Source organism: Salmo trutta, unplaced genomic scaffold (genome assembly GCF_901001165.1).
Source record: "Salmo trutta unplaced genomic scaffold, fSalTru1.1, whole genome shotgun sequence".
Taxonomy (NCBI): Eukaryota; Metazoa; Chordata; class Actinopteri; order Salmoniformes; family Salmonidae; genus Salmo; species Salmo trutta.
The window spans coordinates 428,332-452,707 of record NW_021822911.1 but is presented as its reverse complement, the minus strand read 5'-3'; the positions used below and the strand labels follow the sequence as shown (position 1 = coordinate 452,707).

Here is a 24,376-nt window from a genome sequence, read left to right as displayed (position 1 = left end):
TTCGGTTTACTCCTTGCAGCTAATTGTAGCAGCAGTTTCTATAGTGTAGTGGTTATCATTTTCGCTTTACACGCGAAAGGTCCTCGAATCAAAACCGGGTGGAAATAGTGCTCTTTGACACGTGCAGTAGGTACTGTACTTTTAACAGAGAATAGTTATTTTCATAAATTCTGTATTTTGGAAATTCGAATACGTGCCATGAATATCTGTAAAATTTGGTTTACTCCTTGCCGATAATTGTAGCAGCAGTTTCTGTAGTGTAGTGGTTATCACGTTTGCTTAACATGTGAAAGGTCCCTGCTTCGAAACCGGGCGGAAACGATGCTCATTGACACATTCAAGAAGTACTATAGCGGTAACAGAGAAATTCATTAATGCCGTCTTTTGGAAATTCGAATACGTGCCATGAATATCTGTAAAATTCGGTTTACTCCTTGTAGCTAAATGTAGCAGCAGTTTCTGTAGTGTAGTTGTTATCACGTTTGCTTCACTCCGAAAAGTCCTTGGTTCGAAACCGGGCGGAAACAACGCTCATTGACACATTCAAGAAGTATCATAGTGGTATTAGAGAAATCCGTTAATGCCTTATTTAGGAAATTTGAATACTTGCCATGAATATCGGTAAAATTCGGTTTACTCCTTGCAGCTAATTGTAGAAGCAGTTTCTGTAGTGTAGTGGTTATCACGTTTGCATAACACGCAAAAGGTCCTTGGTTCGAAACCTGGCGGAAACAGTGCTCTTTGACACGTGCAGTAGGCACTATACTTTTAACAGAGAAAAGTTATTTTCATAAATTCTGTATTTTGGAAATTCCAATACGTGCCATGAATATCTGTAAAATTCGGTTTACTCCTTGCAGAAAAATCAAGCAGCAGTTTCTCTAGTGTAGTGGTTATCACGTTCGCTTTACACGCGAAAGGTCCTCGGTTAGAAACCGGGTGGAAACAGTGCAATTTGACACGTGCAGTAGGTACTGTACTTTTAACAGAGAAAAGTTATTTTCATAAATTCTGTATTTTGGAAATTCGAATACGTGCCATGAATATCTGTAAAATTCGGTTTACTCCTTGCAGATATTTGTAGCAGCAGTTTCTGTAGTGTAGTGGGTATCACGTTTGCTTCACACGCAAAAGGTCCCTGTTTCGAAACCCAGTGGAAACAACGCTCATTGACACATTCAACAAGTACTATAGCGTTAACAGAGAATTTCATTAATGCCTTGTTTTGGAAATTCGAATACGTGCCATGAATATCTGTAAAATTCGGTTTACTCCTTGTAGCAACATGTAGCAGCAGTTTCTGAAGTGTAGTGGTAATCACGTTTGCTTAACACGCGAAAGGTCCTCGGTTCGAAACCGGGTGGAAACAGTGCTCTTTGACATGTGCAGTAGGTACTATACTTTTAACAGAGAATAGTTATTTTCATAAATACCTAATTTTGGAAATTTGATCGCGTGCCATGAATATCAGTAAAATTCGGTTTACTCCTTGCAGAACTATAGCAGCAGTTTCTGTAGTGTAGTGGTTATCATGTTTGCTTCACACGCGAAACATCCCTGGTTCGAAACCAGGCGGAAACAACGCTCATTGACACATTGAAGAAGTACCACAGTGGTAACAGAGAATTTCATTAATACCTTATTTTCGAAATTCGAATACGTGCCATGAATATCTTTAAAATTCAGTTTACTCCTTGCAGCTAATTGTAGTACTAGTTTCTGTGGTGTAGTGGTTATCATGTTTGCTTCACACGCGAAAGGTCCCTGGTTCGAAACCGGGCGAAAACAACAATCATTGACACATTCAAGAAGTACTGTAGCGGTAACAGAGAATTTCATTAATGCATTATTTTGGAAATTTGAATACGTGCCATGAATATCTGTAAAATTCGGTTTACTCCTTGCATAAAAATCAAGCAGCAGTTTCTGTAGTGTAGTGGTTATCACGTTCGCTTCACACACGAAAGGTCCCTGGTTCGAAACCAGGCGGAAACAACGCTCATTAACACGTTCAATTATTACCACAGAGAATTTAATGAATCCCTTATTTTGGAAATTCGAATACGTTCCGTGAATATCTTTAAAATTCGGTTTACTCCTTGCAGCTAATTGTAGCAGTAGTTTCTGTGGTGTAGTGTTTATCACGTTCGCTATACATGCGAAAGGTCCCCTGTTCGAAACCAGGCGGAAACAACGCTCATTAACACATTCAATTAGTACCACAGAGAATTTCATGAATCCCTTATTTTGGAAATTCGAATACGTGCCATGAATATCTGTAAAATTCGGTTTACTCCTTGCAGCTAATTGTAGAAGCAGTTTCTGTAGTGTAGTGGTAATCACGTTTGCTTAACACGCAAAAAGGTCCTCGGATCTAAACAGGGCGGAAACTGTGCTCTTTAACACCTGCAGTAGGTACGTTACTTTTAACAGAGAATAGTTATTTTCATAAATACCTAATTTTGGAAATTTGAACACGTGCCATGAATGTCAGTAAAATTCGTTTTACTCCTTGCAAAAATTGTAGCAGCAGTTTCTGTACTGTAGTGGTTATCACGTTTGCTTCACACGCGAAAGGTCCCTGATTCGAAAACAGGCGGAAACAACGCTCATTGACACAATGAAGAAGAACCATAGTGGTAACAGAGAATTTCATTAATCCCTTAATTCGGAAATTCGAACACGTGCCATGAATATCTTTAAAATTCGGTTTACTCCTTGCAGCTAATTGTAGTACTAGTTTCTGTGGTGTAGTGGTTATCACGGTCGCTACACACGCAAAAGGTCCCTGGTTCGAAGCCAGGCGAAAACAATGCTCATTGATACATTCAAGAAGTACTTTTGCGGTAAAAGAGAATTTCATTAATGCCTAATTTTGGAAATTTGATCACGTGCCATGTATATCAGTAAAATTCGGTTTACTCCTTGCAAGATAATTGTAGCAGCAGTTTCTGTAGTGTAGTGGTTATCACATTTGCTTCACACGCGAAAGGTCCCTGGTTCGAAACCGGGCGGAAACAACGCTCATTGACACGTTCAAGAAGTACTATAGCGGTAACAGAGAATTTCATTGATGCCTTATTTTGGAAATTCGAATACGTGCCATGAATATCTGTAAAATTCGGTTTACTCCTTGCAGAAAAATCAAGCAGCAGTTTCTGTAGTGTAGTGGTTATCATGTTCGCTTTACACGCGAAAGGTCCTCGGTTCGAAACCGGGTGGAAACAGTGCTATTTGACACGTGCAGTAGGTACTGTACTTTTAACAGAGAAAAGTTATTTTCATAAATTCTGTATTTTGGAAATTCAAATACGTGCCATGAATATCTGTAAAATTCGGTTTACTCCTTGCAGATAATTGTAGCAGCAGTTACTGTAGTGTAGTGGTTATCATGTTCGCTTAACACGCGAAAGGTCCTCGGTTCGAAACCGGTCGGAATCAACGCTCAATGACACATTCAAGAATTATCATAGTGGTAACAGAGAAATTCGTTAATGCCTTATTTTGGAAATTAGAATACGTGCCTTGAATATCGGTAAAATTCGGTTTACTCCTTGCAGCTAATTGTAGAAGCAGTTTCTGTAGTGTAGTGGTTATCACGTTCGCTTAACACGCGAAAGGTCCTCGGACCGAAACCGTGCGGAAACAGTGCTCTTTAACACATGCAGTAGGTACTTTACTTTTAACAGAGAAAAGTTATTTTCATAAATTCTGTATTTTGGAAATTCGAATACGTGCCATGAATATCAGTAAAATTCGGTTTCCTCCACATAGCTAAATGTAGCAGCAGTTTCTGTAGTGTAGTGGTTATCACGTTCGCTTAACACGCGAAAAGTCCTCGGTTTGAAACAGGGCGGAAACAGTGCTCTTTGAGACGTGCAGTAGGCACTATACTTTTAACAGAGAATAGTTATTTTCATAAATTCTGTATTTTGTAAATTCAAATACATGCCATGAATATCTGTAAAATTCGGTTTACTCCTTGTAGATAAATGTAGCAGCAGTTTCTGTAGTGTAGTGGTTATCACGTTTGCTTCACATTCGAAAAGTCCTTGGTTCGAAACCGGTCGGAAACAACACTCAATGACACATTCAAGAAGTATCATAGTGGTAACAGAGAAATTCGTTAATGCCTTATTTTGGAAATTCGAATACGTGCCATGAATATCTGTAAAATTCGGTTTACTCCTTGCAGCTAATTGTAGCAGCAGTTTCTATAGTGTAGTGGTTATCATTTTCGCTTTACACGCGAAAGGTCCTCGAATCAAAACCGGGTGGAAATAGTGCTCTTTGACACGTGCAGTAGGTACTGTACTTTTAACAGAGAATAGTTATTTTCATAAATTCTGTATTTTGGAAATTCGAATACGTGCCATGAATATCTGTAAAATTTGGTTTACTCCTTGCCGATAATTGTAGCAGCAGTTTCTGTAGTGTAGTGGTTATCATGTTTGCTTAACATGTGAAAGGTCCCTGCTTCGAAACCGGGCGGAAACGATGCTCATTGACACATTCAAGAAGTACTATAGCGGTAACAGAGAAATTCATTAATGCCGTCTTTTGGAAATTCGAATACGTGCCATGAATATCTGTAAAATTCGGTTTACTCCTTGTAGCTAAATGTAGCAGCAGTTTCTGTAGTGTAGTTGTTATCACGTTTGCTTCACTCCGAAAAGTCCTTGGTTCGAAACCGGGCGGAAACAACGCTCATTGACACATTCAAGAAGTATCATAGTGGTATTAGAGTAATCCGTTAATGCCTTATTTAGGAAATTTGAATACTTGCCATGAATATCGGTAAAATTCGGTTTACTCCTTGCAGCTAATTGTAGAAGCAGTTTCTGTAGTGTAGTGGTTATCACGTTTGCATAACACGCAAAAGCTCCTTGGTTCGAAACCTGGCGGAAACAGTGCTCTTTGACACGTGCAGTAGGCACTATACTTTTAACAGAGAAAAGTTATTTTCATAAATTCTGTATTTTGGAAATTCCAATACGTGCCATGAATATCTGTAAAATTCGGTTTACTCCTTGCAGAAAAATCAAGCAGCAGTTTCTCTAGTGTAGTGGTTATCACGTTCGCTTTACACGCGAAAGGTCCTCGGTTAGAAACCGGGTGGAAACAGTGCAATTTGACACGTGCAGTAGGTACTGTACTTTTAACAGAGAAAAGTTATTTTCATAAATTCTGTATTTTGGAAATTCGAATACGTGCCATGAATATCTGTAAAATTCGGTTTACTCCTTGCAGATATTTGTAGCAGCAGTTTCTGTAGTGTAGTGGGTATCACGTTTGCTTCACACGCAAAAGGTCCCTGTTTCGAAACCCAGTGGAAACAACGCTCATTGACACATTCAACAAGTACTATAGCGGTAACAGAGAATTTCATTAATGCCTTGTTTTGGAAATTCGAATACGTGCCATGAATATCTGTAAAATTCGGTTTACTCCTTGTAGCAACATGTAGCAGCAGTTTCTGAAGTGTAGTGGTAATCACGTTTGCTTAACACGCGAAAGGTCCTCGGTTCGAAACCGGGTGGAAACAGTGCTCTTTGTCACGTGCAGTAGGCACTGTACTTTTAACAGAGAATACTTATTTTCATAAATTGTGTATTTTGGAAATTTGAATACGTGCCATGAATATCTGTAAAATTCGGTTTACTCCTTGTAGCAAACTGTAGCAGCAGTTTCTGTAGTGTAGTGGTTGTCATGTTCGCTTAACACACGAAAGGTCCTCGGTTCGAAACCGGTCGGAAACAATGCTTAATGACACATTCAAGAAGTATCATAGTGTTAACAGAGAAATTCGTTAATGCCTAATTTTGGAAATTAGAATACGTGCCATGAGTTTCGGTAAAATTTGGTTTACTCCTTGTAGCAAAATGTAGCAGCAGTTTCTGTAGTGTAGTGGTTATCACGTTTGCTTAACACGCGAAAGGTCCTTGGTTTGAAACCGGGCAGAAACAGTGCTCTTTGACACATGCATTAGGTACTGTACTTTAAACAGAGAATAATTATTTTCATAAATGCCTTCTTTTGGAAATTCGAATACGTGCCATTTATATCTGTAAAATTCGGTTTACTCCTTGTAGCTAAATGTAGCAGCAGTTTCTGTAGTGTAGTTGTTATCACGTTTGCTTCACATCTGAAAAGTCCTTGTTTCGAAACCGGGCGGAAACAATGCTCATTGACACATTCAAGAAGTATCATAGTGGTAACAGAGAAATCCGTTAATGCCTTATTTTGGAAATTTGAATACGTGCCATGAATATCGGTAAAATTCGGTTTACTCCTTGCAGCTAATTGTAGAAGCAGTTTCTGTAATGTAGTGGTTATCACGTTTGCTTAACACGCAAAAGGTCCTCGGATCGAAACCGGGCGGAAACAGTGCTCTTTGACACGTGCAGTTTGTACTTTACTTATAACAGAGAATAGTTATTTTCATAAATACCTAATTTTGGAAATTTGAACACGTGCCATGAATATCAGTAAAATTCAGTTTACTCCTTGCAGCTAATTGTAGCAGCAGTTTCTGTAGTGTAGTCGTTATCACGTTTGCTTCACACGCGAAAGGTCCCTGGTTCGAAACCGGGCGGAAACAACGCTCATTGACAAATTCATGAAGTACTATAGCGGTAACAGAGATTTTCATTGATGCCTTATTTTGGAAATTCGAATACTTGCCATGAATATCTGTAAAATTCGGTTTACTCCTTGTAGCAAACTGTAGCAGCAGTTTCTGTAGTGTAGTGGTTATCACGTTTGCTTAACACGTGAAAGGTCCTCGGTTCGAAACCGGGTGGAAACAGTGCTCTTTGACACGTGCAGTAGGTACTGTACTTTTAACAGAGAAAAGTTATTTTCATAAATTTTGTATTTTGGAAATTCCAATACGTGCCATGAATATCAGTAAAATTCGGTTTCCTCCTCGTAGCTAAATGTAGCAGCAGTTTCTGTAGTGTAGTGGTTATCACGTTCGCTTAACACGCGAAAGGTCCTCGGATCGAAACCGGGCGGAAACAGTGCTCTTTAACACGTGCAGTAGGTACTTTACTTTTAACAGAGAATAGTTATTTTCATAAATACCTAATTTTGGAAACTTGAACAAGTGCCATTTATATCAGTCAAATTCGGTTTACTCCTTGCAAGATAATTGTAGCAGCAATTTCTGTAGTGTAGTGGTTATCACGTTTGCTTCACACGCGAAAGGTCCCTGGTTCGAAACCGTGCGGAAACAACGCTCATTGACACATTCAAGAAGTACTATAGCGGTAACAGAGAATTTCATTAATGCCTTATTTTGGAAATTCGAATACGTGCCATGAATATCTGTAAAATTCGGTTTACTCCTTGCAGAAAAATCAAGCAGCAGTTTCTGTAGTGTAGTGGTTATCACGTTCGCGTTACACGCGAAAGGTCCTCGGTTAGAAACCGGGTGGAAACAGTGCTATTTGACACGTGCAGTAGGTACTGTACTTTTAACAGAGAAAAGTTATCTTCATAAATTCTGTATTTTGGAAATTCGAATACGTGCCATGAATATCTGTAAAATTCGGTTTACTCCTTGCAGGTAATTGTAGTAGCAGTTTCTGTAGTGTAGTGGTTATCACGTTTGCTTCACACGCGAAAGGTCCCTGGTTCGAAACCGGGTGGAAACAATGCTCATTGACACATTCAACAAGTACTATAGCGGTAACAGAGAATTTCATTAATGCCTTCTTTTGGAAATTCGAATACGTGCCATGAATATCTGTAAAATTCGGTTTACTCCTTGTAGCAAAATGTAGCAGCAGTTTCTGAAGTGTAGTGGTAATCATGTTTGCTTAACACGCGAAAGGTCCTCGGTTCGAAACCGGGTGGAAACAGTGCTCTTTGTCACGTGCAGTAGGCACTGTACTTTTAACAGAGAATACTTATTTTCATAAATTGTGTATTTTGGAAATTTGAATACGTGCCATGAATATCTGTTAAATTCGGTTTACTCCTTGTAGCAAACTGTAGCAGCAGTTTCTGTAGTGTAGTGGTTATCATGTTCGCTTAACACACGAAAGGTCCTCGGTTCGAAAACGGTCGGAAACAACGCTCAATGACACATTCAAGAAGTATCATAGTGGTAACAGAGAAATTCGTTAATGCCTAATTTTGGAAATTAGAATACGTGCCATGAATATCGGTAAAATTCGGTTTACTCCTTGTAGCAAAATGTAGCAGCAGTTTCTGTAGTGTAGAGGTAATTACTTTTGCTTAACACGCGAAAGGTCCTTGGTTTGAAACCGGGCAGAAACAGTGCTCTTTGACACATGCATTAGGTACTGTACTTTAAACAGAGAATAATTATTTTCATAAATGCCTTCTTTTGGAAATTCGAATACGTGCCATGTATATCTGTAAAATTCGGTTTACTCCTTGTAGCTAAATGTAGCAGCAGTTTCTGTAGTGTAGTTGTTATCACGTTTGCTTCACCAACGAAAAGTCCTTGGTTCGAAACCGGGCGGAAACAACGCTAATTGACACATTCAAGAAATATCATAGTTGTAACAGAGAAATCCGTTAATGCCTTATTTTGGAAATTTGAATACGTGCCATGAATATCGGTAAAATTCGGTTTACTCCTTGCAGCTAATTGTAGAAGCAGTTTCTGTAATGTAGTGGTTATCACGTTTGCTTAACACGCAAAAGGTCCTCGGATCGAAACCGGGCGGAAACAGTGCTCTTTGACACGTGCAGTAGGTACTTTACTTATAACAGAGAATAGTTATTTTCATAAATACCTAATTTTGGAAATTTGAACACGTGCCATGAATATCAGTAAAATTTGGTTTTAACCCTTGCTAGATAATTGTCGCAGCAGTTTCTGTAGTGTAGTGGTTATCACGTTTGCTTCACACGCGAAAGGTCCCTGGTTCGAAACCGGGCGGAAACAACGCTCATTGACACATTCAAGAAGTACTATAGCGGTAACAGAGAATTTCATTAATGCCTTATTTTGGAAATTCGAATACGTTCCATGAATATCTGTAAAATTCGGTTTACTCCTTGCAGAAAAATCAAGCAGCAGTTTCTGTAGTGTAGTGGTTATCACGTTCGCTCTACACGCGAAAGGTCCTCGGTTCGAAACCGGCTGGAAACAGTGCTATTTGACACGTGCAGTAGGTACTGTACTTTTAACAGAGAAGAGATATTTTCATAAATGCCTAATTTTGGAAATTTGAACGCGTGCCATGAATATCTGTAAAATTCGGTTTACTCCTTGCAGATAATTGTTGCAGCAGTTTCTGTAGTGTAGTGGTTATCACGTTTGCTTCACACGTGAAAAGTCCCTGGTTCGAAACCCAGCGGGAACAACGCAAATTGACACATTCAAGAAGTACCATAGTGATAACAGAGAAATTCATTAATGACTTATTTTGTAAATTCGAATACGTGCCATGAATATCTGTAAAATTCGGTTTACTGCTTGCAGATAATTGTAGCAGCAGTTTCTGTAGTGTAGTGGTTATCACGTTCGCTTAACACGCGAAAGGTCCTCGGATCGAAACCGGGCGGAAACAGTGCTCTTTAACACGTGCAGTAGGTACTTTACTTTTAACAGAGAATAGTTTTTTTCATAAATACCTAATTTTGGAAATTTGAACACGTGCCATGTATATCAGTAAAATTCGTTTTACTCCTTGCAAGATAATTGTAGCAGCAGTTTCTGTAGTGTAGTGGTTATCACGTTTGCTTAACAAGCGAAAGGTCCTCAGATCGAAACCAGGCAGAAACAGTGCTCTTTAACACGTGCAGTAGGTACTTTACTTTTAACAGAGAATAGTTATTTTCATAAATACCTAATTTTGGAAATTTGAACACGTGCCATGTATATCAGTAAAATTCGGTTTACTCCTTGCAAGATAATTGTAGCAGCAGTTTCTGTAGTGTAGTGGTTATCACGTTTGCTTCACACGCGAAAGGTCCCTGGTTCGAAACCGGGCAGAAACAACGCTCATTGACACATTCAAGAAGTACTATAGCGGTAACAGAGAATTTCATTAATACCTTATTTTGGAAATTCGAATACGTTCCATGAATATCTGTAAAATTCGGTTTACTCCTTGCAGAAAAATCAAACAGCAGTTACTAAAGTGTAGTGGTTATCACGTTCGCTTTACAAGCGAAAGGTCCTCGGTTCGAAACCGGCTGGAAACAGTGCTATTTGACACGTGCAGTAGGTACTTTACTTTTAACAGATAAAAGTTATTTTGATAAATTCTGTATTTTGGAAATAAGAATACGTGCCATGAATATCAGTAAAATTCGGTTTCCTCCTCGTAGCTAACTGTAGCAGCAGTTTCTGTAGTGTAGTGGTTATCACGTTCGCTTTACAAGCGAAAGGTTCTCGGTTCGAAACCGGCTGGAAATAGTGCTCTTTAACACCTGCAGTAGGCACTATACTTTTAACAGAGAATAGTTATTTTCATAAATTCTGTATTTTGGAAATTCGAATACGTGCCATGAATATCTATAAAATTCGGTTTACTGCTTGTAGATAAATGTAGCAGCAGTTTCTGTAGTGTAGTGGTTATCACGTTTGCTTCACATGCGAAAAGTCTTTGGTTCAAAACCGGTCGGAAACAACGTTCAATGACAAATTCAAGAAGTATCATAGTGGTAACAGAGAAATTCGTTAATGCCTTATTTTGCAAATTCGAGTACGTGCCATGAATATCGGTAAAATTTGTTTTACTCCTTGCAGCTAGTTGTAGAAGCAGTTTCTGTAGTGTAGTGGTTATCACGTTTGCTTAACAAGCGAAAGGTCCTCAGATCGAAACCAGGCAGAAACAGTGCTCTTTAACACGTGCAGTAGGTACTTTACTTTTAACAGAGAATAGTTATTTTCATAAATACCTAATTTTGGAAATTTGAACACGTGCCATGTATATCAGTAAAATTCGGTTTACTCCTTGCAAGATAATTGTAGCAGCAGTTTCTGTAGTGTAGTGGTTATCACGTTCGCTTAACACGCAAAAGGTCCTCGGATCAAAACTGGGTAGAAACAGTGCTCTTTGACACGTGCAGTAGGTACTGTACTTTTAACAGAGAATAGTTCTTTTCATAAATTCTGTATTTTGGAAATTCGAATACGTGCCATGAATATCAGTAAAATTCAGTTTACTCCGAATAGCAAACTGTAGCAGCAGTTTCTGTAGTGTAGTGGTTATCACGTTCGCTTAACACGCGAAAGGTCCTCGGTTCGAAACCGGGTTGAAACAGTGCTCTTTGACACGTCCAGTAAGGTACTGTACTTTTAACAGAGAATAGTTATTTTCATAAATTCTGTATTTTGTAAATTCAAATACATGCCATGAATATCTGTAAAATTCGGTTTACTCCTTGTAGATAAATGTAGCAGCAGTTTCTGTAGTTTAGTGGTTATCACGTTTGCTTCACATGCGAAAAGTCCTTGGTTCGAAACCGGTCGGAAACAACACTCAATGACACATTCAAGAAGTATCATAGTGGTAACAGAGAAATTCGTTAATGCCTTATTTTGGAAATTCGAATACGTGCCATGAATATCTGTAAAATTCGGTTTACTCCTTGCAGCTAATTGTAGCAGCAGTTTCTATAGTGTAGTGGTTATCATTTTCGCTTTACACGCGAAAGGTCCTCGAATCAAAACCGGGTGGAAATAGTGCTCTTTGACACGTGCAGTAGGTACTGTACTTTTAACAGAGAATAGTTATTTTCATAAATTCTGTATTTTGGAAATTCGAATACGTGCCATGAATATCTGTAAAATTTGGTTTACTCCTTGCCGATAATTGTAGCAGCAGTTTCTGTAGTGTAGTGGTTATCACGTTTGCTTAACATGTGAAAGGTCCCTGCTTCGAAACCGGGCGGAAACGATGCTCATTGACACATTCAAGAAGTACTATAGCGGTAACAGAGAAATTCATTAATGACTTATTTTGTTAATTCGAATACGTGCCATGAATATCTGTAAAATTCGGTTTACTGCTTGCAGATAATTGTAGCAGCAGTTTCTGTAGTGTAGTGGTTATCACGTTCGCTTAACACGCGAAAGGTCCTCGGATCGAAACCGGGCGGAAACAGTGCTCTTTAACACGTGCAGTAGGTACTTTACTTTTAACAGAGAATAGTTTTTTTCATAAATACCTAATTTTGGAAATTTGAACACGTGCCATGTATATCAGTAAAATTCGTTTTACTCCTTGCAAGATAATTGTAGCAGCAGTTTCTGTAGTGTAGTGGTTATCACGTTTGCTTAACAAGCGAAAGGTCCTCAGATCGAAACCAGGCAGAAACAGTGCTCTTTAACACGTGCAGTAGGTACTTTACTTTTAACAGAGAATAGTTATTTTCATAAATACCTAATTTTGGAAATTTGAACACGTGCCATGTATATCAGTAAAATTCGGTTTACTCCTTGCAAGATAATTGTAGCAGCAGTTTCTGTAGTGTAGTGGTTATCACGTTTGCTTCACACGCGAAAGGTCCCTGGTTCGAAACCGGGCAGAAACAACGCTCATTGACACATTCAAGAAGTACTATAGCGGTAACAGAGAATTTCATTAATACCTTATTTTGGAAATTCGAATACGTTCCATGAATATCTGTAAAATTCGGTTTACTCCTTGCAGAAAAATCAAACAGCAGTTACTAAAGTGTAGTGGTTATCACGTTCGCTTTACAAGCGAAAGGTCCTCGGTTCGAAACCGGCTGGAAACAGTGCTATTTGACACGTGCAGTAGGTACTTTACTTTTAACAGATAAAAGTTATTTTGATAAATTCTGTATTTTGGAAATAAGAATACGTGCCATGAATATCAGTAAAATTCGGTTTCCTCCTCGTAGCTAACTGTAGCAGCAGTTTCTGTAGTGTAGTGGTTATCACGTTCGCTTTACAAGCGAAAGGTTCTCGGTTCGAAACCGGCTGGAAATAGTGCTCTTTAACACCTGCAGTAGGCACTATACTTTTAACAGAGAATAGTTATTTTCATAAATTCTGTATTTTGGAAATTCGAATACGTGCCATGAATATCTATAAAATTCGGTTTACTGCTTGTAGATAAATGTAGCAGCAGTTTCTGTAGTGTAGTGGTTATCACGTTTGCTTCACATGCGAAAAGTCTTTGGTTCAAAACCGGTCGGAAACAACGTTCAATGACAAATTCAAGAAGTATCATAGTGGTAACAGAGAAATTCGTTAATGCCTTATTTTGCAAATTCGAGTACGTGCCATGAATATCGGTAAAATTTGTTTTACTCCTTGCAGCTAATTGTAGAAGCAGTTTCTGTAGTGTAGTGGTTATCACGTTTGCTTAACAAGCGAAAGGTCCTCAGATCGAAACCAGGCAGAAACAGTGCTCTTTAACACGTGCAGTAGGTACTTTACTTTTAACAGAGAATAGTTATTTTCATAAATACCTAATTTTGGAAATTTGAACACGTGCCATGTATATCAGTAAAATTCGGTTTACTCCTTGCAAGATAATTGTAGCAGCAGTTTCTGTAGTGTAGTGGTTATCACGTTCGCTTAACACGCAAAAGGTCCTCGGATCAAAACCGGGTAGAAACAGTGCTCTTTGACACGTGCAGTAGGTACTGTACTTTTAACAGAGAATAGTTCTTTTCATAAATTCTGTATTTTGGAAATTCGAATACGTGCCATGAATATCAGTAAAATTCAGTTTACTCCGAATAGCAAACTGTAGCAGCAGTTTCTGTAGTGTAGTGGTTATCACGTTCGCTTAACACGCGAAAGGTCCTCGGTTCGAAACCGGGTTGAAACAGTGCTCTTTGACATGTCCAGTAAGGTACTGTACTTTTAACAGAGAATAGTTATTTTCATAAATTCTGTATTTTGTAAATTCAAATACATGCCATGAATATCTGTAAAATTCGGTTTACTCCTTGTAGATAAATGTAGCAGCAGTTTCTGTAGTTTAGTGGTTATCACGTTTGCTTCACATGCGAAAAGTCCTTGGTTCGAAACCGGTCGGAAACAACACTCAATGACACATTCAAGAAGTATCATAGTGGTAACAGAGAAATTCGTTAATGCCTTATTTTGGAAATTCGAATACGTGCCATGAATATCTGTAAAATTCGGTTTACTCCTTGCAGCTAATTGTAGCAGCAGTTTCTATAGTGTAGTGGTTATCATTTTCGCTTTACACGCGAAAGGTCCTCGAATCAAAACCGGGTGGAAATAGTGCTCTTTGACACGTGCAGTAGGTACTGTACTTTTAACAGAGAATAGTTATTTTCATAAATTCTGTATTTTGGAAATTCGAATACGTGCCATGAATATCTGTAAAATTTGGTTTACTCCTTGCCGATAATTGTAGCAGCAGTTTCTGTAGTGTAGTGGTTATCACGTTTGCTTAACATGTGAAAGGTCCCTGCTTCGAAACCGGGCGGAAACGATGCTCATTGACACATTCAAGAAGTACTATAGCGGTAACAGAGAAATTCGTTAATGACTTATTTTGTAAATTCGAATACGTGCCATGAATATCTGTAAAATTCGGTTTACTGCTTGCAGATAATTGTAGCAGCAGTTTCTGTAGTGTAGTGGTTATCACGTTCGCTTAACACGCGAAAGGTCCTCGGATCGAAACCGGGCGGAAACAGTACTCTTTAACACGTGCAGTAGGTACTTTACTTTTAACAGAGAATAGTTTTTTTCATAAATACCTAATTTTGGAAATTTGAACACGTGCCATGTATATCAGTAAAATTCGTTTTACTCCTTGCAAGATAATTGTAGCAGCAGTTTCTGTAGTGTAGTGGTTATCACGTTTGCTTAACAAGCGAAAGGTCCTCAGATCGAAACCAGGCAGAAACAGTGCTCTTTAACACGTGCAGTAGGTACTTTACTTTTAACAGAGAATAGTTATTTTCATAAATACCTAATTTTGGAAATTTGAACACGTGCCATGTATATCAGTAAAATTCGGTTTACTCCTTGCAAGATAATTGTAGCAGCAGTTTCTGTAGTGTAGTGGTTATCACGTTTGCTTCACACGCGAAAGGTCCCTGGTTCGAAACCGTGGCAGAAACAACGCTCATTGACACATTCAAGAAGTACTATAGCGGTAACAGAGAATTTCATTAATACCTTATTTTGGAAATTCGAATACGTTCCATGAATATCTGTAAAATTCGGTTTACTCCTTGCAGAAAAATCAAACAGCAGTTACTAAAGTGTAGTGGTTATCACGTTCGCTTTACAAGCGAAAGGTCCTCGGTTCGAAACCGGCTGGAAACAGTGCTATTTGACACGTGCAGTAGGTACTTTACTTTTAACAGATAAAAGTTATTTTGATAAATTCTGTATTTTGGAAATAAGAATACGTGCCATGAATATCAGTAAAATTCGGTTTCCTCCTCGTAGCTAACTGTAGCAGCAGTTTCTGTAGTGTAGTGGTTATCACGTTCGCTTTACAAGCGAAAGGTTCTCGGTTCGAAACCGGCTGGAAATAGTGCTCTTTAACACCTGCAGTAGGCACTATACTTTTAACAGAGAATAGTTATTTTCATAAATTCTGTATTTTGGAAATTCGAATACGTGCCATGAATATCTATAAAATTCGGTTTACTGCTTGTAGATAAATGTAGCAGCAGTTTCTGTAGTGTAGTGGTTATCACGTTTGCTTCACATGCGAAAAGTCTTTGGTTCAAAACCGGTCGGAAACAACGTTCAATGACAAATTCAAGAAGTATCATAGTGGTAACAGAGAAATTCGTTAATGCCTTATTTTGCAAATTCGAGTACGTTCCATGAATATCGGTAAAATTTGTTTTACTCCTTGCAGCTAATTGTAGAAGCAGTTTCTGTAGTGTAGTGGTTATCACGTTTGCTTAACAAGCGAAAGGTCCTCAGATCGAAACCAGGCAGAAACAGTGCTCTTTAACACGTGCAGTAGGTACTTTACTTTTAACAGAGAATAGTTATTTTCATAAATACCTAATTTTGGAAATTTGAACACGTGCCATGTATATCAGTAAAATTCGGTTTACTCCTTGCAAGATAATTGTAGCAGCAGTTTCTGTAGTGTAGTGGTTATCACGTTCGCTTAACACGCAAAAGGTCCTCGGATCAAAACCGGGTAGAAACAGTGCTCTTTGACACGTGCAGTAGGTACTGTACTTTTAACAGAGAATAGTTCTTTTCATAAATTCTGTATTTTGGAAATTCGAATACGTGCCATGAATATCAGTAAAATTCAGTTTACTCCGAATAGCAAACTGTAGCAGCAGTTTCTGTAGTGTAGTGGTTATCACGTTCGCTTAACACGCGAAAGGTCCTCGGTTCGAAACCGGGTTGAAACAGTGCTCTTTGACACGTCCAGTAAGGTACTGTACTTTTAACAGAGAATAGTTATTTTCATAAATTCTGTATTTTGTAAATTCAAATACATGCCATGAATATCTGTAAAATTCGGTTTACTCCTTGTAGATAAATGTAGCAGCAGTTTCTGTAGTGTAGTGGTTATCACGTTTGCTTCACATGCGAAAAGTCCTTGGTTCGAAACTGCTCGGAAACAACACTCAATGACACATTCAAGAAGTATCATAGTGGTAACAGAGAAATTCGTTAATTCCTTATTTTGGAAATTCGAATACGTGCCATGAATATCGGTAAAATTTGGTTTACTCCTTGCAGCTAATTGTAGAAGCAGTTTCTGTAGTGTAGTGGTTATCATTTTCGCTTTACACGCGAAAGGTCCTCGAATCAAAACCGGGTGGAAATAGTGCTCTTTGACACGTGCAGTAGGTACTGTACTTTTAACAGAGAATAGTTATTTTCATAAATTCTGTATTTTGGAAATTCGAATACGTGCCATGAATATCTGTAAAATTTGGTTTACTCCTTGCCGATAATTGTAGCAGCAGTTTCTGTAGTGTAGTGGTTATCACGTTTGCTTAACATGTGAAAGGTCCCTGCTTCGAAACCGGGCGGAAACGATGCTCATTGACACATTCAAGAAGTACTATAGCGGTAACAGAGAAATTCATTAATGCCTTCTTTTGGAAATTCGAATACGTGCCATGAATATCTGTAAAATTCGGTTTACTCCTTGTAGCTAAATGTAGCAGCAGTTTCTGTAGTGTAGTTGTTATCACGTTTGCTTCACTCCGAAAAGTCCTTGGTTTGAAACCGGGCGGAAACAACGCTCATTGACACATTCAAGAAGTATCATAGTGGTATTAGAGAAATCCGTTAATGCCTTATTTAGGAAATTTGAATACTTGCCATGAATATCGGTAAAATTCGGTTTACTCCTTGCAGCTAATTGTAGAAGCAGTTTCTGTAGTGTAGTGGTTATAACGTTTGCTTAACACGCAAAAGGTCCTTGGTTCGAAACCAGGCGGAAACAGTGCTCTTTGACACTTGCAGTAGGCACTATACTTTTAACAGAGAAAAGTTATTTTCATAAATTCTGTATTTTGGAAATTCCAATACGTGCCATGAATATCTGTAAAATTCGGTTTACTCCTTGCAGAAAAATCAAGCAGCAGTTTCTCTAGTGTAGTGGTTATCACATTCGCTTTACACGCGAAAGGTCCTCGGTTAGAAACCGGGTGGAAACAGTGCAATTTGACACGTGCAGTAGGTACTGTACTTTTAACAGAGAAAAGTTATTTTCATAAATTCTGTATTTTGGAAATTCGAATACGTGCCATGAATATCTGTAAAATTCGGTTTACTCCTTGCAGATATTTGTAGCAGCAGTTTCTGTAGTGTAGTGGGTATCACGTTTGCTTCATACGCAAAAGGTCCCTGGTTCGAAACCGGGTGGAAACAATGCTCATTGACACATTCAACAAGTACTATAGCGGTAACAGAGAATTTCATTAATGCCTTATTTTGGAAATTCGAATACGTGCCATGAATATCTGTAAAATTCGGTTTACTCCTTGTAGCAACATGTAGCAGCAGTTTCTGAAGTGTAGTGGTAATCACGTTTGCTTAACACGCGAAAGGTCCTCGGTTCGAAACCGGGTGGAAACAGTGCTCTTTGGCACATGCATTAGGTACTGTACTTTAAACAGAGAATAATTATTTTCATAAATGCCTTCTTTTGGAAATTCGAATACGTGCCATGTATATCTGTAAAATTCGGTTTACTCCTTGTAGCTAAATGTAGCAGCAGTTTCTGTAGTGTAGTTGTTATCACGTTCGCTCTACACGCGAAAGGTCCTCGGTTCGAAACCGGCTGGAAACAGTGCTATTTGACACGTGCAGTAGGTACTGTACTTTTAACAGAGAAGAGATATTTTCATAAATGCCTAATTTTGGAAATATGAACGAGTGCCATGAATATCTGTAAAATTCGGTTTACTCCTTGCAGTTAATTGTTGCAGCAGTTTCTGTAGTGTAGTGGTTATCACGTTTGCTTCACACGTGAAAAGTCCCTGGTTCGAAACCCAGCGGGAACAACGCAAATTGACACATTCAAGAAGTACCATAGTGATAACAGAGAAATTCATTAATGACTTATTTTGTAAATTCGAATACGTGCCATGAATATCTGTAAAATTCGGTTTACTGCTTGCAGATAATTGTAGCAGCAGTTTCTGTAGTGTAGTGGTTATCACGTTCGCTTAACATGCGAAAGGTCCTCGGATCGAAACCGGGCGGAAACAGTGCTTTTTAACACGTGCAGTAGGTACTTTACTTTTAACAGAGAATAGTTATTTTCATAAATACCTAATTTTGGAAATTTGAACACGTGCCATGTATATCAGTAAAATTCGTTTTACTCCTTGCAAGATAATTGTAGCAGCAGTTTCTGTAGTGTAGTGGTTATCACGTTTGCTTCACACGCGAAAGGTCCCTGGTTCGAAACCGGGCGGAAACAACGCTCATTGACACATTCAAGAAGTACTATAGCGGTAACAAAGAATTTCATTAATGCCTTATTTTGGAAATTCGAATACGTTCCATGAATATCTGTAAAATTCGGTTTACTCCTTGAAGAAAAAATCAAGCAGCAGATTCAGTAGTGTAGTAGTTATCACGTTCGCTTTACAAGCGAAAGGTCCTCGGTTCGAAACCGGCTGGAAACAGTGCTATTTGACACGTGCAGTAGGTACTGTACTTTTAACAGAGAAAAGTTATTTTGATAAATTCTGTATTTTGGAAATAAGAATACGTGCCATGAATATCAGTAAAATTCGGTTTCCTCCTCGTAGCTTACTGTAGCAGCAGTTTCTGTAGTGTAGTGGTTATCACGTTCGCTTTACAAGCGAAAGGTCCTCGGTTCGAAACCGGCTGGAAATAGTGCTCTTTAACACCTGCAGTAGGCACTATACTTTTAACAGAGAATAGTTATTTTCATAAATTCTGTATTCTGGAAATTCGAATACGTGCCATGAATATCTATAAAATTCGGTTTACTGCTTGTAGATAAATGTAGCAGCAGTTTCTGTAGTGTAGTGGTTATCACGTTTGCTTCACATGCGAAAAGTCTTTGGTTCAAAACCGGTCGGAAACAACGCTCAATGACAAATTCAAGAAGTATCATAGTGGTAACAGAGAAATTCGTTAATGCCTTATTTTGCAAATTCGAATACGTGCCATGAATATCGGTAAAATTTGTTTTACTCCTTGCAGCTAATTGTAGAAGCAGTTTCTGTAGTGTAGTGGTTATCACGTTTGCTTAACAAGCGAAAGGTCCTCAGATCGAAACCAGGCAGAAACAGTGCTCTTTAACACGTGCAGTAGGTACTTTACTTTTAACAGAGAATAGTTATTTTCATAAATACCTAATTTTGGAAATTTGAACACGTGCCATGTATATCAGTAAAATTCGGTTTACTCCTTGCAAGATAATTGTAGCAGCAGTTTCTGTAGTGTAGTGGTTATCACGTTCGCTTAACACGCAAAAGGTCCTCGGATCAAAACCGGGTAGAAACAGTGCTCTTTGACACGTGCAGTAGGTACTGTACTTTTAACAGAGAATAGTTCTTTTCATAAATTCTGTATTTTGGAAATTCGAATACGTGCCATGAATATCAGTAAAATTCAGTTTACTCCTAATAGCAAACTGTAGCAGCAGTTTCTGTAGTGTAGTGGTTATCACGTTCGCTTAACACGCGAAAGGTCCTCGGTTCGAAACCGGGTTGAAACAGTGCTCTTTGACACGTCCAGTAAGGTACTGTACTTTTAACAGAGAAAAGTTATTTTCATAAATTCTGTATTTTGGAAATTCGAATACGTGCCATGAATATCTTTAAAATTCGGTTTACTCCTTGTAGCTAAATGTAGCAGCAGTTTCTGTAGTGTAGTGGTAATCACATTCGCTTAACACACGAAAGGTCCCTGGTTCGAAACCAGGCGGAAACAATGCTAATTGACACGTTCAAGAAGTATCATAGTGATAACAGAGAAATTCCTTAATGACTTATTTTGGAAATTCGAATACGTGCCATGAATATCGGTAAAATTCGGTTTACTCCTTGTAGCTAATTGAAGCAGCAGTTTCTGTATTCTAGTGGTTATCACGTCGAACCGAAGACGCGAAAGGTCCTCGGTTCGAAACCGGGTGGAAACAGTTCTCTTTGACATGTGCAGTAGGTACTATACTTTTAACAGAGAATAGTTATTTTCATAACTACCTAATTTTGGAAATTTGAACGCGTGCCATGAATATCTGTAAAATTCCATTTACTCCTTGTAGCAAACTGTAACAGCAGTTTCTGTAGTGTAGTGGTTATTATGTTTGCTTCACACGCGAAAAGTCCCTGGTTCGAAACCGGGCGGGAACAACGCTCATTGACACATTCAAGAAGTACCATAGTGGTAACAGAGAATTTCAATAATGCCTTATTTTGGAAATTTGAATACGTGCCATGAATATCTGTAAAATTCGGTTTACCCCTTGCAGAAAAATCAAGCAGCAGTTTCTGTAGTGTAGTGGTTATCACGTTCGCTTCACATGCGAAAGGTCCCTGGTTTGAAACCAGGTGGAAACAACGCTCATTAACACATTCAATTAGTACCACAGAGAATTTCATTAATCCCTTATTTTGGAAATTCGAATACGTTCCATGAAAATCTTTAAAATTTGGTTTACTTCTTGCAGCTAATTGTAGCAGTAGTTTCTGTGGTGTAGTATTTATCACGTTCGCTTCACACACGAAAGGTCCCTGGTTCGAAACCAGTGGAAACAACGCTCATTAACACGTTCAAGAAGTATCATAGTGATAACAGAGAAATTCATTAATGACTTATTTTGGAAATTCGAATACTTGCCATGAATATCGGTAAAATTCGGTTTACTCCTTGCAAAACGATCGAGCAGCGGTTTCTGTAGTGTAGTGGTTATCACGTTCGCTTTACACGCGAAAGGTCTTCGTTTCAAAACCGGGCGGAAACAGTGCTCTTTGACATGTGCAGTAGGTACTGTACTTTTAACAGAGAATAATTATTTTCATAAATCCCTAATTTTGGAAATTCGAATACGTGCCATGAATATCTGTGAAATTCGGTTTACTCCTTGTAGCTAAATGTAGCAGCAGTTTCTGTAGTGTAGTGGTTATCATGTTTGCTTCACACGCGAAAAGTCCCTGGTTCGAAACCGGGCGGGAACAACGCTCATTGACACATTCAAGAAGTACCATAGTGGTAACAGAGAATTTCAATATTTCTTTATTTTGGAAATTCGAATACGTGCCATGAATATCTGTAAAATTCGGTTTACTCCTTGCAGAAATATTAAATAGCAGTTTCTGTAGTGTAGTGGTTATCACGTTTGCTTTACACGCGAAAGGTCCTCGGTTTGAAACCGGGCAGAAACAGTGCTCTTTGACAAGTGCAGTAGGTACTGTACTTTTAACAGAGAAAAGTTATTTTCATAAATTCTGTATTTTGGAAATTCGAATACGTGCCATGAATATCTGTAAAATTCGGTTTACTCCTTGTAGCTAAATGTAGCAGCAGTTTCTGTAGTGTAGTGGTTATCAAGTTTGCTTCACACGCGAAAAGTCCACGGTTCGAAGCCGGGCGGGGACAACGCTCATTTACACATTCAAGAAGTACCATAGTGGTAACAGAGAAATTCATTATTTTGGAAATTTGAATACGTGCCATGAATATCTGTAAAATTCGGTTTACTCCTTGCAGGAAAATTAAGTAACAGTTACTGTAGTGTAGTGGTTATCACGTTTGCTTTACACGCGAAAGGTCCTCGGTTCGAAACCGGGCGGGGACAACGCTCATTGACACATTCAAGAAGTATCATAGTGGTAACAGAGAAATTCATTAATGCCTTATTTTGGAAATTCGAATACGTGCCATGAATATCGGTAAAATTCGGTTTACCACTTGCAGAAAAATCGAGCAGCGGTTTCTGTAGTGTAGTGGTTATCACGTTCGCTTTACACGCGAAAGGTCCTTGGTTCGAAACCGGGCGGAAACAGTGCTCTTTGACACGTGTTGATGATCAGTTACTTGAGAAGGAGACCAAGTCAGGACGCTGGACTGGGTGGATTCAATTATAGTAAGGCATTTTATTATGAGACAAAGATATTTGGCAAAGCGTGCACGGACTCCTTCGTTTAGCTCATAGGGAACTAGCGGAAGAAAGCGCCGAAACATGGTGTGCATCCAATTTATACAATGAAATAACAGTGTGTTGACGTAGGTTGAGTCTAGTAGGTCCGCTCTCCTGACTGGTCGATGAGTGGAGGGACGGTCCATTCTCCAGGTGGTGTCGACTTCCCATTGGCCCTGGGCAGTGTCCTTTGTCCTCGGAGTCCAACACCCCTAAGTGTGTTTTTCTGCTAATTCGTGTCTGGTTGGTTACGATATTCATGGAATGTTGTTTTTTACACCAGTGGTCAGTTCGTGTGGCTAGGGCGCTTTCATGTCTTGACATTTTTGTGTGAGTGCTTAAGTCAGCCATCTGTCTCTGGGTGTGGTCGTGATTGGTATCAGTTGGTTGCTCAATATGTCTCTGGAATTTTGTTGTGTGCTGTTGTGAAGCATGTTGTGCAAATGCCCTCCTTATATATCATTAGGTAAAACGTTAGATTATCTTTATTACAAATCCCCCTCTTCACGTCTGCAAGACGTGACAAAGAAAAAGGGGAACAGGCTTGCTCGGCGGTAGGTACTTGTCGTCTCATTGATCTGAACTTTCACTCGGTCCGTAGCTCACCATCTGCTCCTTTATCATCTCTCTAAAGTTCTGGTTATTAAACCTATTGCACACATGACCAAACAACAACCACACAACCCAAACACACTCATACAGGTTAAAGCAGCCCATAATACAGTTCTTGCAACACTTTTCCATTTCCCAAACATGAGCTGTGTTATCAAAAATGTACGTACAGCAATGAACCTAATCATTCTACCTACACCATCCTCTTTGCCCGTAACCTATCGAGAGTCAGTCTATTTTACCAGGTCATGAGGGAGGTGGCGGCTAATTGGTCAGAGAACCTCTTTACTGCATCCCCTGTTTCATTCATGAATCTCTGTTGATTATAAAAGATGTCATTAATTCAATCCACATTATTATTTATTGTCAACTACCAACATAATGTAGTGTTAAAGCCTTCACATATTTGATTCATAACTTTGTATTCATCTGGAACCTCCCTGAGGATGCCAATAGCATCCATCTAGACAAAGCCATTCCCATCCTTATCAAAACTCCTCCTGTACCTACTTTAGCCTCCTATAACTGGTCTCTTATCACTAATTCAAACTGGTTGGACCAATAACCCCAGGGCGCAAGTTCCTAACCACCCTTTGTGGTAATTCTTGTCGTATGCGTCCTTTGCTGGTACTAGCCCACCCTTCATCAGCCATAGGTGCTATGAGGTTACACATTTTCTCCTGTGCTTTCAAACCTAAGTCAGTCACATTAACGATTACCTTTCCAGCCGTTAAAATCATCTCAATTCTCGGTGCCATTCTTGTATCTATAACACTGGTGCTCATCAGGAATCCAGGTGAACCGAGGTGGGTTGGCTGAGTACTTCAATCTGGCCAACCCCAATTCCTGTACAGTTGTCTGCTTCCCCAAGGAATTGTTTAATGCTCACCTAAAATTCCTTATTCTGTACGTCACTCATCAGTGTATTATATAGTTTATCTTCTACTTCTTCTCAATGACAACGGTATCGTATGATTAGTACCCGAAGGTGTTGGATCTGAATGTATCAGAAAGATTAGATTATGATGCAGCTCAGAGCCTCTACTCTTCCCAAAAACCGTCAACCCTCTCCTGCCCTTAGTCGATCTGCTAGGTACCACCCCATACTCACACCTCTAGGAGCACACACAGTGATGAACGGTCGGGATAGGAAATCTTCGTTAAGGAGGTAACCCCCGGACCTTATTGGTTCT

At 39.0% G+C, this 24,376-nt stretch overlaps 22 non-coding genes across 22 annotated transcripts; all 22 read left to right on the top strand.

The window, feature by feature from the left end:
• Positions 1 to 1,922: 1,922 nt before the first annotated feature.
• On the top strand, positions 1,923 to 1,995 carry trnav-cac (transfer RNA valine (anticodon CAC)). Its single transcript has one exon. It is a non-coding gene; the product is annotated as a tRNA-Val (tRNA).
• Positions 1,996 to 2,947: 952 nt separating this feature from the next.
• Positions 2,948 to 3,020, top strand: trnav-cac (transfer RNA valine (anticodon CAC)). Its single transcript has one exon. It is a non-coding gene; the product is annotated as a tRNA-Val (tRNA).
• A 134-nt stretch (positions 3,021 to 3,154) lies between these two features.
• trnav-uac (transfer RNA valine (anticodon UAC)) lies at positions 3,155 to 3,227 on the top strand. Its single transcript has one exon. It is a non-coding gene; the product is annotated as a tRNA-Val (tRNA).
• A 3,722-nt stretch (positions 3,228 to 6,949) lies between these two features.
• Positions 6,950 to 7,022, top strand: trnav-aac (transfer RNA valine (anticodon AAC)). Its single transcript has one exon. It is a non-coding gene; the product is annotated as a tRNA-Val (tRNA).
• A 1,828-nt stretch (positions 7,023 to 8,850) lies between these two features.
• On the top strand, positions 8,851 to 8,923 carry trnav-cac (transfer RNA valine (anticodon CAC)). The gene has a single exon. It is a non-coding gene; the product is annotated as a tRNA-Val (tRNA).
• A 555-nt stretch (positions 8,924 to 9,478) lies between these two features.
• trnav-aac (transfer RNA valine (anticodon AAC)) lies at positions 9,479 to 9,551 on the top strand. Its single transcript has one exon. It is a non-coding gene; the product is annotated as a tRNA-Val (tRNA).
• A 357-nt stretch (positions 9,552 to 9,908) lies between these two features.
• trnav-cac (transfer RNA valine (anticodon CAC)) lies at positions 9,909 to 9,981 on the top strand. Its single transcript has one exon. It is a non-coding gene; the product is annotated as a tRNA-Val (tRNA).
• Positions 9,982 to 11,179: 1,198 nt separating this feature from the next.
• On the top strand, positions 11,180 to 11,252 carry trnav-aac (transfer RNA valine (anticodon AAC)). The gene has a single exon. It is a non-coding gene; the product is annotated as a tRNA-Val (tRNA).
• Positions 11,253 to 12,022: 770 nt separating this feature from the next.
• On the top strand, positions 12,023 to 12,095 carry trnav-aac (transfer RNA valine (anticodon AAC)). Its single transcript has one exon. It is a non-coding gene; the product is annotated as a tRNA-Val (tRNA).
• Positions 12,096 to 12,452: 357 nt separating this feature from the next.
• Positions 12,453 to 12,525, top strand: trnav-cac (transfer RNA valine (anticodon CAC)). Its single transcript has one exon. It is a non-coding gene; the product is annotated as a tRNA-Val (tRNA).
• Positions 12,526 to 13,723: 1,198 nt separating this feature from the next.
• Positions 13,724 to 13,796, top strand: trnav-aac (transfer RNA valine (anticodon AAC)). The gene has a single exon. It is a non-coding gene; the product is annotated as a tRNA-Val (tRNA).
• A 770-nt stretch (positions 13,797 to 14,566) lies between these two features.
• trnav-aac (transfer RNA valine (anticodon AAC)) lies at positions 14,567 to 14,639 on the top strand. Its single transcript has one exon. It is a non-coding gene; the product is annotated as a tRNA-Val (tRNA).
• Positions 14,640 to 16,268: 1,629 nt separating this feature from the next.
• Positions 16,269 to 16,341, top strand: trnav-aac (transfer RNA valine (anticodon AAC)). Its single transcript has one exon. It is a non-coding gene; the product is annotated as a tRNA-Val (tRNA).
• Positions 16,342 to 17,317: 976 nt separating this feature from the next.
• Positions 17,318 to 17,390, top strand: trnav-aac (transfer RNA valine (anticodon AAC)). The gene has a single exon. It is a non-coding gene; the product is annotated as a tRNA-Val (tRNA).
• A 355-nt stretch (positions 17,391 to 17,745) lies between these two features.
• Positions 17,746 to 17,818, top strand: trnam-cau (transfer RNA methionine (anticodon CAU)). Its single transcript has one exon. It is a non-coding gene; the product is annotated as a tRNA-Met (tRNA).
• A 769-nt stretch (positions 17,819 to 18,587) lies between these two features.
• On the top strand, positions 18,588 to 18,660 carry trnav-aac (transfer RNA valine (anticodon AAC)). Its single transcript has one exon. It is a non-coding gene; the product is annotated as a tRNA-Val (tRNA).
• Positions 18,661 to 18,802: 142 nt separating this feature from the next.
• On the top strand, positions 18,803 to 18,875 carry trnav-cac (transfer RNA valine (anticodon CAC)). Its single transcript has one exon. It is a non-coding gene; the product is annotated as a tRNA-Val (tRNA).
• Positions 18,876 to 19,224: 349 nt separating this feature from the next.
• Positions 19,225 to 19,297, top strand: trnav-uac (transfer RNA valine (anticodon UAC)). Its single transcript has one exon. It is a non-coding gene; the product is annotated as a tRNA-Val (tRNA).
• A 777-nt stretch (positions 19,298 to 20,074) lies between these two features.
• trnav-aac (transfer RNA valine (anticodon AAC)) lies at positions 20,075 to 20,147 on the top strand. Its single transcript has one exon. It is a non-coding gene; the product is annotated as a tRNA-Val (tRNA).
• Positions 20,148 to 21,322: 1,175 nt separating this feature from the next.
• trnav-uac (transfer RNA valine (anticodon UAC)) lies at positions 21,323 to 21,395 on the top strand. Its single transcript has one exon. It is a non-coding gene; the product is annotated as a tRNA-Val (tRNA).
• A 348-nt stretch (positions 21,396 to 21,743) lies between these two features.
• Positions 21,744 to 21,816, top strand: trnav-uac (transfer RNA valine (anticodon UAC)). Its single transcript has one exon. It is a non-coding gene; the product is annotated as a tRNA-Val (tRNA).
• A 547-nt stretch (positions 21,817 to 22,363) lies between these two features.
• Positions 22,364 to 22,436, top strand: trnav-uac (transfer RNA valine (anticodon UAC)). The gene has a single exon. It is a non-coding gene; the product is annotated as a tRNA-Val (tRNA).
• Positions 22,437 to 24,376: the final 1,940 nt, after the last annotated feature.